The sequence below is a fragment of the Gymnodraco acuticeps genome, unplaced genomic scaffold (genome assembly GCF_902827175.1).
Source record: "Gymnodraco acuticeps unplaced genomic scaffold, fGymAcu1.1, whole genome shotgun sequence".
Taxonomy (NCBI): domain Eukaryota; kingdom Metazoa; phylum Chordata; class Actinopteri; order Perciformes; family Bathydraconidae; genus Gymnodraco; species Gymnodraco acuticeps.
In genome coordinates, this window is record NW_022991513.1 from 615,205 (window position 1) to 631,864 (window position 16,660).

The window sequence follows — 16,660 nt, forward strand, 5'->3', positions numbered from 1 at the left end:
CACATATCAGCTGTTCAGAGGTATCACTTAGAACAACTACAAAGTGAAACAAGTTTCCACGGTCTCTGTTCTCATGTTGCTGTTTTAGGAATAACTTATAGTTCAGTTTAGGATTTCTGATCATTAACCTGCAGATGATGTTGTTGTACAGGCCAAATTAAATGGAAAATATGATTTTTACAAGATGTATCTGGTTATTCTGAGTGGCCTGTCAGTTGAAAGGGGGAGTGCAAGAGACCATGATAGAGGATTTCTTACACTCTCATGTGAAAAGCCCAAAACACCTGCGAATTCTAACATCCAGCCCTTGTGTTTCACTCCAGAGCAAGATTATTCTGAACTGAGACATTAATTATTGAAGGTGGTGAGTCTTGGCCGGCAGGAGTCTTTCCATTGGCAGATGAAGAGCAGCAGTTAGTGGGTCAGCAGCTTGTAAATGGACTATACACACCGGGTTACAACATGCCAGCTTATTTGGCTCAGAAGCAGGGAAAGTTGACACCTTAAGTGTGACCTTTTAAACTCTAATGTATTATAATTCTTCTTAGGAAAACAAATATGTTTCTATACTAAAAGCTAAACAAATGTACTATCACTTCTATACCTGCCTATAGGAAGCCACATGACGAAGACATTTTGTACCATAACAAAAAAATTAATAAAATAAAAATGTTTTAAAAACATGTTTAATTGATAAGATTTGTTCTGTTTTAAACATAGTCAAATAACATTTTTGTAACAGTATGGTGCTTCATCCTGACATTCCAGAAACAAGGAGACCAGCTTCATGTAATCCAATACACAAGCTTTACAATATGCCCTCCCTTTGTGAAGCTTATCATATTCAGTTTTTGTTGATACTGTGCCAGAGAGCTTTAGAGTGATTTTATTTAACTCTTTTCGAAGGCTGAATGTTGTGGTTGTGTATTGTCTTGAATGTACTAAAATATGCTTCATTTCATTTAATCGTTTATTTGAACCGGGACAGTGCACATTGATGAACACTTTAAAACAAAAATAATGCTTACAAGTGCAAATGAGCCGGATTTTAGCTTTGAGCTAATTTCCATCCGTAGTCCCGTCACATACAACATATAAGAACATGACATTTATATACATAGAAAAAATAAATACATGATATGCAGGAAGTGTGGGGAGGCGTGTGGCGCAGTGGTTAGAGCGTTGGTGTTCGGATCAAGGGAGCACAGGTTCAAACCCCACTGCAGTCAGCATGTCGTTGTGTCCCTGGGCAAGACACTTCACCCCAAATTGCTCCTGTGGGGATTGCCCACAGTATTGAGTATGTAAGTCGCTTTGGATAAAAGCGTCTAACAAGTGACATGTAATGTAAAGAGCATGAGCAGCATACAAGCATTTACTGCATGGCAGTACAATGTAGCAGCTATGATATATAAAGTGCAGGAGAAGATAAAAGAGCTATATAAAGTGCAATCGGAGATACCCCTGTGTTAAAGTGCACGTCTGGTTGTTTCTCAACCATTCTTTAAGTTGTCCTTTAAAACTATTGAGAGTGGGACAATCCCGTATCTCAGTTGGGAGGCTGTGAAAAAAACACATACTTTTAAAAGACTTACAATTGTCAAAACTCAAGAAATTGTGTTTTTCAAGGATGGTACAGTGGTGGTATGAATTTGGCTTTCTGTCAAACACCTTGATAGCTCTCTTGTGGCACAAGCAAACGACCAGTTTGTAAAACAGTATTCAATGTGGGATAGAATCATACAGTGGAGGTATGACTTTACAGCATTGACAGTTAAGAAAGGTCTAATTTGTTTAAAATTGTGCAAGTTGAATTTAATGGTATTAGATACTTTCTTAATGTTCTTAAAAGTCAAGTTTGAGCCCATTATGACTCCAAGATACTTGAAGTGGGGGACTAGTTCTATTTCTGATCCGTTCGATTTTGACTGGTCGTTTACTGAACATCATGCATACTGTTTTTTTTGCATTTAACTGTAAGCAAATGTTGTTCAGCCAGTGTTGAACCTTGTCCAAAGCATTTGAGAGACAGGATGAGATCATTTCAGTGTTTTTCCATGTACAAAGATGACCGCATCATCTGCATAGATTTGCACATTCAACTCAGGACATACATTAAGCAAGTCATTAATGTATAGAGAAAACAGTAATGGTCCAAGAATGGAACCTTGTGGAACCCCAACAGGGTTCACAATCTAAGAGACACAAGGGAGGATGCTGATTGGTCTGTAATTGGACATCATTGCCTTATCCCCAGATTTAAAGATCGCCGTCACCGTGGCCACCTTCCAGGATGATGGAACTTCCCTCATGCTAATAGATTGATTTATTAACATAGTAATTGGTTTTATTAGACCGTCGATATGTTTTTATAAAGTTGGTGTCTAAATCATCTGCATAGCCTTAGAACCTCTTAACCCTAAGATTATATGTTTTACTTCCACCTCAGTGATTTCCTCCAGGTCAAAAACGGGGTGTGTATCCACTGTCGGGCTAGGTGAGACCTCAGATGGCGGGAAGAGCTTTGTAATGTCCAGAGCACTATTTATGAAATACTCATTTAGAGAGTTGGCCAACACTGCAGGGTCTTTTATCAGGGCATCGTTGATTTTTTATTCTAGAACATTATTTTCCTGTTTGGTATGTTTACCTAATAGTTTATTTAAGATTTGCCAAACTTTTTTACCGTTACCTTTCGCACCTTCAATTATGTTGATGAAAAAGTTTGCTTTGGCCAGTCTTATTGTTTGTGTTACCTTGTTACGAGCATGAGTGAATTTCTGTCTGTCAGTGGATAGTCCAGATTTCAAGTTCTGCTTTCCAACCTGTTAAGCCCCAAAGCCCCCCTCGGCAGGGGGCTTTTTTTTTTTTCACGACACTGTGTCTCAGGTAGGGATCGACCGATATGGCTTTTTCAAGACCGATACCGATTATTAGTAATCAAGGAGACCGATAACCGATATTTGGAACCGATATACATTTGCAGTAAAATCAGAAAAGTGTCAAAATGTAGAATAACACAAACTCCAACACAACTTCTTTGTAATGCATTTAAGCATATATTATGTTTAATGCACTTTTAAACATCTTACAACTGGTTTCCTCTCTGTGCCCTTTTTTTAGTGCAGCCATCTGCTATGAGTTAGAGAGAGACAGAGGCTGACATGCTGAACTAACAATAATGCTTAATTTATTTTATCAAAACAATGCCTGTCTATCCAGCATAACATCCCAATAAGCTGCTAGCAACTGTAAAACACTAGTGCTAGCTAATATTTGCAAAATATTAAAAGTGAGGCTATTACAGTAGACCAGTGGTTCTCAAACTTTTTCTTTGGAGAAAAAAAAAAGTCGGGCCCCCCCAACACAAATAGTCAGGCTCAGTGGCGGCGCCAGAGATTTATTTTGGGGGTACTGTGGGGTAGCTTGACGTTTCATAGAGGGTGCTCAAACATTTAGGGTTTCCCATTAATGTACCGGTCGCTACAGTGGAATTTTCTACTGCAACATTCCCCACGCATATACACAATGGACCCGCGACTGTTACAATGAAGGCTCAATAAGATAATCAGCTAACGGCATATAGGTGTAAGCAGGGGTCAAGTGCTATTTTTATAGGTGGTGTGTGGACCTCACATAGGGGGGTCCGGGGGCAAGCTCCCCCAGGAAGATTTTTAAATATTGAAGTTAAAAGCATCAATCAGGTGCACTTTGAGAGCAAAATGAAGAGATCTATGGATACATCTCTCAACACCCATTTGAAACAGAACTGGAAACAGATTTACTATTTCTTTATGGATATTTTACAAATCACTCCCCTTTTAAACTTTATTCTTTTTTTACTGTCATATAGTATTTCATACCAGTTTTTCATTTATTCTCTTATTCTTTTATAACTATAATGATCATATAAACGTGTGCCTCGGAACTAATTGTTTACATTAATGGTGACTAAAACGTTTGAGATAGGGATGGGAATTTGAAAGCAAATGTATATTCGACCCCCCAAAAAAAGGTTAACCGGTTAACCGAAATGTACATATCCTATAAAAAAAAAAATTGGGTAAAACATTTTTTTTCACAACTTTTTTCAGAATTTCTTTTTTTCCATTTTTTTTTTTTACCCAATTTCTTTTTCAATAATTTTTTAGAAATACATGTTCAAATAAGTATAGAAACCAAGTCGAATTTGTCAAATGTATTGAACTGGTGATCACAGTTTGACAGCTATAGGCCTACAGCTTTCATGTGTGGAGGTGATTCACAATCAGGCCAGCTGTAGAGAAGACCCTCTCAGCTGGAACGGAGGTTGCGGGTATAGCAAGGTATAGCATATAAATTTAATTTGGCATAGTTCGACCTCTACACCGCACTCACTAACCTGGTCGAAATATTTCCACACATTACTCCTTTTTGACGCCATGTCTGTTGTGTAGGACTCTTCTTAGAGTGTAAATAATTACCGGACTATGACTGGTAAAATATGTTGAATAGCGGCAAAACTAAATCTCTCCTGTCAAAATGTCTATGCACTTTGCCGCCACACACAGTTGCCAAGCAGCGCTTATTGTTGTTTAGGCTGGCCACTCATGTGTCGCGAGTGTTGACAGGGGGCGGGGGAGCACGCTCATGAACTGTTAGCGCCGGAACCTCGCAACGGCTGCGGAGCTCATTTAAGCCACATTTGGGCCTAAGATGAGGTTTGAGTCTGCGTGGTCTGCGAGTAGGGAGGGGCAGCAGCCATATCATTAGCTAGAACTAGCTAGATCTGATGGATTTGGACATAAACGCGAGTGAAGTATAACCGGACACGAGAGAGAGAGATCAGCACCTGCAGCTCTGCCTGCTGTGAGGGACCGGTGAGCGGAGCAAAACACACCTTTAGACGTCACCTAACACATTTAGCTATGACACAGTCGTATATATATACATTGAATTATTCAATTTGATAATATGTAATCAACTTAGGCATCACTCCCAAAAAAAAAAATTCATTAAAAAAAAAAAATTAATAAAAATATTCATAACTCATATTCGAATACATGAATACTTATTCGAATACCTGAATAATTTCGAATATTCGATTAATCGTTCCCATCCCTAGTTTGAGACCCACTGAGATAACACTGAGAGAGTCCTTTAGCTCACTGAGTCTCTCAGTCTGACAGGAGAGGACTCTCCTCCACAGTATATCCGTTAGCGTAGCTCGCTAGCACCAGAAGCTAACAACTACGATCTCCGGTACCGGTGCGCTCTCTCTCTCGCTCGCGCACGCACACAAAATGGCTCGTTCCACACACACACAGAGTCGAGCTAAAATGAAACACAGAGACCCAGACGTAATAGTACTGTACTGTATCATATTATTTTCAATCAATAATCTTTAAAAATATGATTTTTTTTTTTTTTAAATCTTTTTTTTTTTTTTAATAACCATTTTCCCCCCTGGTCTCTCACGCCCCCCCCTTGTCATGCCTCACTTCTAATATTTTGCTAAACATTTGCTAGATACATGTTGGCTAGCTAATGAGCTTCACATATCAACCTGAAAAACTGCGAGGCTCCACTCGCAGCCCCCCCCCCCCCCCCTCCGCACCACAGCTACTCCGCTGCGAGACGCTGCACGCACCCCAGAGTTCCCGTTAGAATATTTTTTCGCCGGTCAACATGTCCGTTAAAGTTTAAATCTTCCGGACAACATTTGAAAAGTGCCGGTCAAAGGTCTTCTTTGTTATTTATTGATCTTTAAAACAAATTGATATGATTCGATATTAAACAAACTAATTATAGTAGATTAACTATTCAAAAGTGTACAGTAATTTACAATAACACGGGAATAATAAACGGAGCGCTCTCTCCCTCTCCTGACAGCCCGTCAGTATCATGCAGCTCGCGGAACAGTGATGAGTGACCCGACAGTAAAACTAAACATATCTATAACTAGTTTAGGTAGTTTGAGAGGTAATTAAAATAGCTACGTGTGTTATTCTAACCTGAAGTGTGTGTTTTGTTCCGCTCACCGCTGCATGTGATCATGCAGAGCTGCTTGTCGACTCGTCAGCAGCAGCTGATCTCTCTCTCCCGTCTGATGTATTAAAATAACGTGTTATAGCAGAACGTTTAATACAGCGTATTTCTGGTATATTCCTTTTTATGTCACCTGATATATAAGAAGTGTGTTGTATTATGTTATCACTAATATATGTGTGTTAAACTTGAATGGACGAGTACATTTTTTTCTCTTAAATATAGAGAGGTTTTTTATATTAATATTCCTATAATGATGTCCCATTTTAAGTAGAAGTAGATTAGCGCAAATGGTCTTTTCTTCCACTTTTGTGTTATAATCAAAAGGTGTTTTTTTTGGCTATTTGTGAGTAGGTAAGGTACAGTACAACCTGTGATTTCTGCCTTGAGTAAAATGATTACCCGTTGATGAGTATTTTTCAGAAAGTCAGTAGAAGAGGCCCATGAGTCTCTTTGCTAATTATCAATGGTCTTTGCAAATTAACAGCAGATGTACCCATGTTAAGTGAATTGGTAAGAGGTCAGAGGAACTCCAAGAGAGGGGCTTCCTCAGACATAATACAGTTAGGGTCTTGTTGGTTAGTGGTTCATATCCAGCATGCATTAGCTAAGAAACGATAAAAATGTTGGTGCGTAAGCTGCATAGGGGAAAATGTATGTGCGCTTATGTGCAGACGTTAGTTAATTGGATAATTCATATCCTGCAAGACTCCTAAAGAGGCCATGAGAGGATGTGTGTTATTGAGTCACACAGTTAAAGAGCCAATGGTCGTTCTGAATTATCAATAGATGTATTCATGTTATTGTGAGCGGACTTCGGGGTGGAAGGAAGTCTATGCAGAATGTGTGTGTGTGTGTGTGTGTGTGTGATCCCAGCTATACATTGGTCATCTGTTAACATCTCCTCGTAAGAAAATGGGGCGGAGTCAACAACTGCTGACTCATTGCCTAGGGTCCCGCCCAGAAGTGAAACTGGCCAATGGAGAACTACCAGCTCACGGTCTAGGGCTTGCCCAGAAGTGAAATCGCCAATGACAAATAGCTAGGGAGGAGCAACCGACACAACTCCTCCCCACTTGTGTGTATAAATATTATGATATTCTCATGCTCTGCGCTCTTTTCCTGACTGACTGTCATGGTACGTATATCATACGGTGGTAGGAATTGAGCCCGGAGCACTCTGTATTTTGTACTATTGCAGAGTGCTCTGTATTGTGTATTGTTGATTTTACCATTAAAACAGATTATTGTTTAACCTTTATTCTGGTGCTTTGAGTTCCTTCTTTTATAAATTGACCAGCTCATCAGTCATCAAGGGACGGCGCGGAGCAAAGGTGAACCTTCCACCACCGCCATTGCGTGGTGCTCCAACACGTCAGATTAGACTTTAATCGCGTTTATCTCCATATCGATCAGATCTAGCTAGTTCTAGATAATGATAGGACTACCTGCTTATTAAAAGACACCTAAACAATAAGCGTTGCTCTGCAACCGGGTGAGGCCGCAAAGTATAGCGCAGCATTATGCATTTGTTTACATGCCCACCGGAACCCCGAGGCATTACCAACAGATCAACGCACAATCAACCCATACAGGACATCTCTTTCTCCATATTAAAGGTGGGGTAGGTAAGTTTGAGAAACCAGCTCGAGATACACTTTTTGTTATATTCCATGGAATGCTCTTAATATCCCGATAGCAATGAATATCTTAAGTGCTTTGACAAAAAATCCATACAAAAATGTCATCTGTGGAACCCGTAATACTGTAAAAAGTACAACCAATCGATTGGATTGCCGCCTTGTCTGTCAGCCTTCCATCTCGTGCACGCACAAATGTATCTCGTGCCCTCATTGGGCGTGCCGTAATTGGGCGTGCATTGCGCGTTCATGTGTGTTGGAGGAGGTGCTCTGTAAGGAAGTCTGAAGGAAGGGGCGGATTCTTTTCGGCTGTGTTCAAATGTTAGTGCACTCGAGCCGGTTTCTGAAACTTACCTACCCCACCTTTAAGTGTTAGACATTAGAATTGACTATTCTTGTCTGTCACATACTCTTTTGTCTGTCACATAAGTGGCGCAAGTTGTGCAACTGATGCGGTATTGCGCTAAACGGAAATTATTTGGACCGGACACTTTGACCGGAGAGATTTAGATTTGCCGGTCTTCAGCATATTTTACCGGTCATAGTCCGGTAATTACCGGCTAACGGGAACTCTGACGCACTGTGTAACTGGGAAACTGATAGAATTGGATCATAAGATCGTGGTGTTTTTGCAACTTCAGGATAGGGGATTGGGATGTTTATTGAACTTCGGCTTTCAACTGATTTACCTTTGAAACACATGTATGGCTCTGCCGCTCAGCGCTGCTGCTTGCCTCTGTCTGTGTCTGCATTCTTCGCACCTTCCTGTAATCTGAGAAGGTCCCGCCTCTCTGGCTGGCTCCCGCCCGGAAAGTCTTCAGTGTTGATTGACACTTCAGTAATAGCCTATCAGATAGCGCTGTGGGTGGGACATTGCTCGTGTACAGAGAGCGGTGACTGCAGCCAGAGAAACGGCCGCATCAGAGCCAAAGTTTTATCTGCAATTTGATCAAAAAAACGATAATCGGTCAAATGCGGAATATCGACCCCTAGTCTCAGGGCATCTTAATATTTAAGAACCTATTAATGTGTTATACCAGATTAACGGGAAGAATCTCAGCTAACTGACGATACAAACCATTTTTACCAAAACAAAACAGAAGTCTCATAAGAAGCATCTAAATGACCCCTGAGCGAAAAATGCTAACGCACTTTGGCACAGAACTCAAGATAAAAGATACCCTTATTACTTATCGTAGCTGCACATACAAGATATCCGATTAAAGCTGAGGTTCCACAGATTATTTAGGTATATATATCATCACTGAGTGATCCGAACTCTTGACAGGGGAAACAAACACAGACATCACAACACGTACCTTTACGGAGCTTTTACGGGAGATCGTCTCACCGTAGCTGTCAATCTGATCAAAATACTTGTTCAATGGCATTAAAATGAGAAAAAACGCGGCTGAATCGGTTAATCCATAGGTTGATAATGTTTCTGTGGAATAATTTTTTTTATTTATAATCCATAATTCCATTTGTATGTAAAAATCGGAGAGTAAAAGTTAGCTGCTAATGGTAGCCACCAGAGTTATCGCAGCTTCCGGTTTTGGCTATGCGTCAGTCTCACACACACACACATTACCAAATAAGGAGTATGTGGGAGTTCCCCTCGATTCCATTGGCTCTGACGGTTAGAAATAGATGTCAATCAGCAAAATCGAGCAAGAGGGGCTAGAGATAGGTCAAATCCACCCAAATGACCCCAGAAGTGGGTTTTTTTGCTAAATCTCTCTAAAAAGGTCAAATTTCACTTGTTTTGCATCAATCTTGATACAGGGTACTTATTATATGTGGTAGTTTGGATTCCTAAAGCTTTTAGTCTACCATCCCATCATTCAAGGGTGGTTTTCACTCTTAAGTTTTTTTTTTTTTTTTGGACGGACACAATAATTTACATTTTTGTTACTGTGTTCAATCTGAATTTACTTTAAAATAAAAACATCTATATTGACACTTCTACATCCAACTCACAGGTGTAACCTTGCTTTGAGAAAAAAGATTATTAATGTAACCCTTTTAGAAGGGAAGATATGGTCATTTGTTCTGGGAATGTCATTTTCGAGCCTGAGACCTGAAAAACAGGCTCGGGGCTTAACAGGTTAATAGTTGGTCTCTAGATGTCATTAAATTCCTGCACTGTAGTCAGCCAGGGAAGATGATGTTCCTTCCTGTCCCTAAGGCACCCTCTCCTTGAGAAGGAAGACATTGTATAATTAATTTGAGATATAAACCGATCACTGTTTTCACCAATATCTTCAGGAAGTTGTATGTTTTAACTATTCTGTCAGCTTTGTTAGTAAATACTAAATCTATCATAGTCTTGGAAGGTTGATCCATTAGTTGTATTAAGTTGTGTTTATCCGTGATCCATTTTAAGTTCTTTCTATTTTGTTTGTCATTCCAGTTTATGTTAAAGTCTCCTAAAATAATTAGCTCTTTGTTGGAGTCACAGGAATTCAGCATGAGTTTTACCTGGTCATAGAAATCCACCTTAGCGGTGGGTGGTCGATATAGGCAAATCATGGTGAGGGACATTTCCTCAGATAGTGTGATTTCCACACCAACACAATCAAAATCAACATTAGCTAGAAGAGCAATCTCCCTACAAGTAATGGCATTCCTCACATAAAGCAACACACCCCCTCCTTTTCCCTTCAGTCTGTCCTTCCTAAACACATTATATCCAGATACAATAGAAGATGGTGACGACTGTTTTAGCCAGGGGCATCGCCTGGACCTGAAAACATTCGGGGCTTAGCCCACAGTGTCGTCGGCCGCAGCGCTACAGTGGAATTTTCTACTGCAACACTCCCCACACGCACACACCGTACACCCGCGCTTGTTACAATGAAGGCTCGATAATCAGCTCACGGCATATAGGCAGGGGTAAAGTGCTATTTTTTATGAGTGGGGAGCGGACCTCACCTCCTCTAGGGGGGTCCGTGGGGATGCTCCCCCGGGAAGATTTTTTTTAAATATTGAAGTCTACACAATCTGGTGCACTTTGAGAGCAACATTAAGAGATCTATGGATACATCTCTCAACATCCATATGAAACAGAACTGTAAACAGATTTTCTTTTTCTTTATGGATATTTTACAAATCACTCCCCTTTTAAACTCTATTCTTGTTTTACTGCCATATAGACTATAATGATCATATGAAGGTGTGCCGCGGAAATAATCTTTTGAATAATTTGTGACCAAACCGTTTGAGACCCCCTGAGATAACGGCGCATTCACATCAGCCTTTAGTCTGGTTGAATCTAACCCTGGTGCGTTTAGCCGCTTGGTACGGTTCATTCAGTCCGAGACCTCTGAAGTGAACTAAACAACCGGACTCTGGTCCGCTAAAATAGGTGGTCTCGGAACGCTTGCTTGCGAACTCTGGAGCGGTTCATTGCTGGTGTGAACGCAGTCCGCACCAAAACATAGGAAGCGTAGTATTTACGTGGCACAAGAACACGGATGTCTTCAAAAATCTTTAGCGAAAGAGTCATTCAAGACATCCGCGGTTGTTAATTTAAAGAGTGAAGCAGAATTAAGTGTTGAACAGTGTCGTGTAAAGTAAAAATGCTCCGTCAACTACATACAAGTAAGAACACCTGTCGTCGGTGAAACGCCCCTCCTTACTGCAGAACGTCTCTCATTATGTTATAATGTTTTTTAACAGACGTTGTCTGATTATATAATCATATGCGCAGGCCGCTAGTGTCTGTTGATCTCCAGATTGATCCAGCCTGAGAATAACCTGCCGAAAGTGCCAATGCTCCATGGCGGAGGCTCCGGTAGAAATTGCCGGGATTTGCGTTTTTACCCCCTTAATGTCTGACCAATTGTTGAACAGCATTTCCGTGCACATGACTTGTGTTTAAAGTTTATAGTCCGTTTGAGTTTTGCCTGTGTGAACGCAAACCGAACCTTCTGAAAAATGAAACAATGTAACAAACTGTCGTCTGGTGCACCAGAGAAGCGGACTATTAGGTGTGAATGCAAGACTAAAGTGAACTATCTAAACACTCAGAGAGTCCTTTAGCTCACCTGAGTCTCTCAATCTGAGAGGAGAGGACCCTCCTCCAGCTTGTTGTGGGACAAACAGCTCCTTATGTCCGTTAGTGCAGCTAGCTAACCAGATGCTAACAACACGGTCCCTGCTGGCACCGGTCCCTCTCTCTCCATCCCTCTCTCTCTCGATCACACTAAATGCGCTATTGCCACACACACAGAGCCGAGCTTGAATGACACAAGCACACGTTTATTTCCATGCAACTCTCTGATTGGCCTGGTGTCATGCCTCTGTTGCATTCACTGAACACAGGAAATTACAGTCCTACCGTCCTCTCTTGTGTCATGATGAAGTTCACGTAAAGCACGGTCAATGTATTATATTATTGAGGGAGAATTGTCCGGGGCTACAGAAAAAACATTCGGGGCTAAAGCCCCTAATGCCCAGGCCAGGCGACGGAAATGTAAATGTCCACTGACTAGTCCCTTCGGCTTGCACCGAGGATCCCACACTATTTTTGCTTGATTCACTGTTTGAAACATTTTTGTGTAACAGTGTTTTTTAAATACCGGATTTCTAGGCTTTACCTCGGTGCCGTTGTTGATAGTGGAGCAGACAGAGCTAGCTGTTGGTTTGTGGTTCTCTGTTGCTAGGCCGCTAGCCATCGGCGCGGACCCACAGTCCCTCGGCAGAGCTAGCTGTTCATCTAGCCCGCCTCGTCTGAAGCCAGCTGGCGACGCGTGGATCTCCGCTGCTACGCCTCCAGCCCTCGGTGCGGGCCCCCAGTCCTCTGATGGTGTGGAGATGGACCCTGCTGCTAGGCCAGTAGCCGTCAGCGCGAGACCACAGAGACCTGTCCGAAGCCAGACGGCGATGTGCAAATCTCCGCTGCTGGGCCGCCAGCCCTCGGCGCGGACCTGCAGCTCTCCGGTAGGGCTGCTCGATTATGGCAAAAATCATAATCTCGATTATTTGGGTCAATAATTGATATCACGATTATTAAAAACGATTATCCATTTACTTTGAAAACATCAATTTATTGGAAAAAAAAAGGAACAGTAGGCCTATGTTTTTAACAATTGATTACCCTGAACTTTAAGTATAATTCAACTGAAAAACCAATACAAAAAAATAGATGGTTGTGTGTGGATCTCTGCTACTCGGCTACCAGGCCTCGGTGTGGACCCGCAGTCCTCCGACGGTGTGGGTAGAGGTCCTGCTGCTAGGTCGGCAGCCGTCAGCGCGAGACCGCAGAGACCGGAGACCAGAGACCAGACCAGAGACCAGACCAGAGACCAGACCGAGACCAGAGGTGGTGCTAGCTGTCCAGCTAGCCAGCCTCTTCGGAAACCGGCCGGCGGCATGTGGAGCTCGGCTGCCGGGCCGCCAGCTGTCAGGTTGATGGAAGCGACGCCGGGACCCGGACACGGGTGGATATCTCCCGAGAGCAAGAGACACAGTAGAGCCAATAGCCCAATATTCTCCTTTTTTCGTTTGTGTCCCTTTTTTGTGTTGGAGAGAGTCTGCCAGGAGTGCCAGATGAATGTACTGTATATTACTTGCCGACCATGGCCGAAGTGCTTGATATTCAGCCATGTTGCTGGTGCAAATAATGATGTATCCCCGCGTGTTGTTTTATCAAGGGGGCAAGATCAGTGGTGTAGCCAAACAGAGGCCCGAGATTCAGAGCAACCATCCACAGATAGATCGCTGCCACTGCGCCCGCCGCCATCTTCAAAGTTGAAATAGTTGACCTTTAACACCACTTATACTCTCAATCTCCTTTATCGTCACCAGTGTGTTGTCTTGTAAGTCAAGTGAATTATGCAGGTAATGGCCAATTGTAATTAGCTCATGAACCATGCTATTATGGAGTTAGTTTTCATTGTCATTCCGCAGCTGCATTGCAGTTGACATATTTAATACCACACTCTTGATATATAATTAGATTTTATAAATGCAAAAATGGTTAAGGTAGCACATGATCTCGTTTGGTATGGCCTTAATCTATTGCTAATGTCTCAGGTTTGCGTGTCATTATGAATAATACCTGATTTGGAACTTTGAAGCACAAGAAAAATGACATGTAGGGTTGCAACATTAGATTGTTTTTTTATTATCTGCCAATAATAATTTTCTTGAAACCCAGGGGATATTATCAATTTTGATTGCACTTTCAAGAAGATCAGTTGTTTTAGCAATTGCCCAGAGTGACATAGGCTACCGTATGTTATGAGAGGACCAAAGAAGTCAGGTCACATAGTTATAGAGTGACGAAATCTGGAAGGAGGCAGGGCATGGACTTAGATACACAAGAGTGCAGTTTATTTCCCGTTTTCAAGCAACACTTTTGTTCGCTAATCTGTAAAGGGCTAAAAACAATATTCAGACATAAATACGGTTGAGGGGTTGCCTTTACTCGGCTCAATGCAGTACAAACAAAAGCAGAACATTCTGTCATTTAATTACCTGGAGCCATCAAATGTGTGGTATTTCTGGTAAATTCTGTCAATCAACAATTGATCTACTGACTGATAGGTGCAGTTCTGACTGAATGCATTTGTTTTCTTCATGTATAATTGTAATATTTTTACTCATTTTAAGCATGTTGGCTTTGAGAAAGTTTCTCATGGATAATTTTCAGGTCCAAAATGTTGAATCCCTAAAGATCTCTTTGTCAGTACATTTTTTGTTGACATTTATACAACCTGTTACATCATAAGGTTGTTGAGAGGAGGCTCACACAGGGAGTTATTTCATAACCTTCAAGAATGCTGTATACCTTTTTTATATAAAGTAGTCAAACAATCCATCCTACAGCCCAATGGTTGTGGTATCTCAATATCCTGTGTTTTCATTTATTTGTTCTGAGTCATCTGCTGCTTCCTCAGCAGACTGGCATGCTGGAACAAACAGGTCATTTTCCCCGTGCATCCTGTCATTGTTGGTAATCTTTCTAGCCGTCGTTGTTGAACCAACTCTTTTTGATTAATACCTAACCTAATAAGTACCAAATATGCGAGGAAAGTTTCAGCATGTCTCACATTAAGGTGCTGTTTACACGGGAACTAAACGGAACCGCGGAAACGGACCCCTAAAACGATAACGGGTCCCAAGGTGGATAGATCTACGGACGGAACGCTCTGGGGGGCCAAACGACTCCGTGTGTACGCCCTATACGATCATTACCTGATAACGATTAAGCCATAGCCCCTCCTCTCCCCACCTCTGCTGCTCACTGCTGTAGCATGGTCAGTAGCTACTGCTACTGACCATGCTACAGATGTTAGTGCAAAATCTACAGCTCCTCTACCACAACCATCAGCAACAAGTGGACATGGAGAACTACATGAACTACATGTTGCTAAATCCACCGCGGAGAATAAACAGAAGGGCAACCTTGCTCGGGGGTCTTCTTCGCTGCTTTTGGTGTATTTTGTGGCGGAAGTACAGAGCCACTTACAGGCCCGGCATATATACGACAGCGTCTCCAGCGGGTCGAGCGGTCTCATGTGAAGGGACACGTTTATTGAGCCATATCCGTGTGAACGGAAGACATTTTTGATATCGAATTCGGTTCGTTTGCGTTTCGTTTGCGTTCCTGTGTAAATGGGGCCTAAAAGTAGCACCTTGTGCTTCTACTGGTAATTGATTGATTGCCATTGTTGTGGAACAATTAAAACAACTCACATGAAACTAAAGGTCAATTGCACACTGAAAACGTAAAACATATTTTGTATTTAATTGGCCTGTTAATAATTTATGAACATTTAGAAAATCTGGCTTGGATTGCAGCTTTATTGGTTTTTGGTTAAAAAACTATACTATTCTACTAATTAATCTTCTGTTGTTCCAATAACATTATGAAATACATGTTTCACTCATTCATTTTTTGTCTACATAACTGATTAGGTTAGATAAATAATGCTACAACCATTTAATAAGGATATAATGAGTTTAACAATTAAAATAGTAGACCTACATTTTTAAACTGGATGAGGATCAATTGAAAGTTAGTTTCGATTTTAAATTTGCATCCAACTGTCAAAACAGGTAGGTAATTCCCTAAAAGCTACAGCCTGACTGCTGGTCACAACCCCACAGGTTATTTTATTAAACCTTTATAGCTACTGGAGGTCTGCTGACTACATTATGGTTATTTTAACCTTGTGTGAAGTTTTCATGCCATAGTGTAAGGTCATGTTTGCTTATAGCCCCCACACACAGTAGCATCTCTGCTTCAGGACAAGTCAAGGCAAGTCAAGGTGAGCCAGGTCTTTGTTTGCATACAGCTTTACTTACATTATGTAGGTTAGCGTCTGTTAAGCCTTTTAATATCGCTGTGAATGTAACCTTTAATACCTTGCTCTTATTTAAGTCAACAAAGGCAAGGAAATCATAGGCGCAATATATTTTTAGAAATCATAATTGTCTTTATTTCAATCATTAATCAAACTTTAATTCTATTAATCATTGTATTGCTGTGGTGATATTTTGTCTGTCTCCCTCTTGCCACTCCTTCATGCATCAGAGTTTGGCAAAATTGGACGTTTTCTTTTTTGGATGAGTTAAATAAGACGTCACCGGCCGAGATGACAACGTTCGTTTCTCAGCAAGCCACAACCTGCTTTAAGCAACAGAAAAAAACTGCACACCTTATAGACCGGCTACTTGTAAAAGTATTCTTTTATGGCAGCAGTGGAGTTTTGAGCAATAAAATGTCTTTACAACAGGAGATGTATGATTAAATTGTTACTTTACCAGACAATAAACTGTTACAGAAGTCTAACCCAAATGTGGTGAAATAAATACTTCCTCCTTTTTCCGGTAAATAGCCTAACAAAGGCCAAAACAACTTTCACTCTTTAATTCTTGACCAACTTTATTACCTGTTTACCGTGGGGTTTTCTGACTAAGCAGTAGACATTCCAGACCCTTATTTAGTCTTAATGCCAAATCTTCTTATGTAATTAATGTCT

The 16,660-nt window shown here is 41.2% G+C and overlaps 1 protein-coding gene across 2 annotated transcripts in view; it reads left to right on the forward strand.

Moving 5' to 3' along the window:
- Positions 1-16,660, forward strand: part of nfat5b (nuclear factor of activated T cells 5b) — a 41,951-nt gene that overhangs the window by 4,629 nt on the left and 20,662 nt on the right. The window lies entirely within an intron of this gene.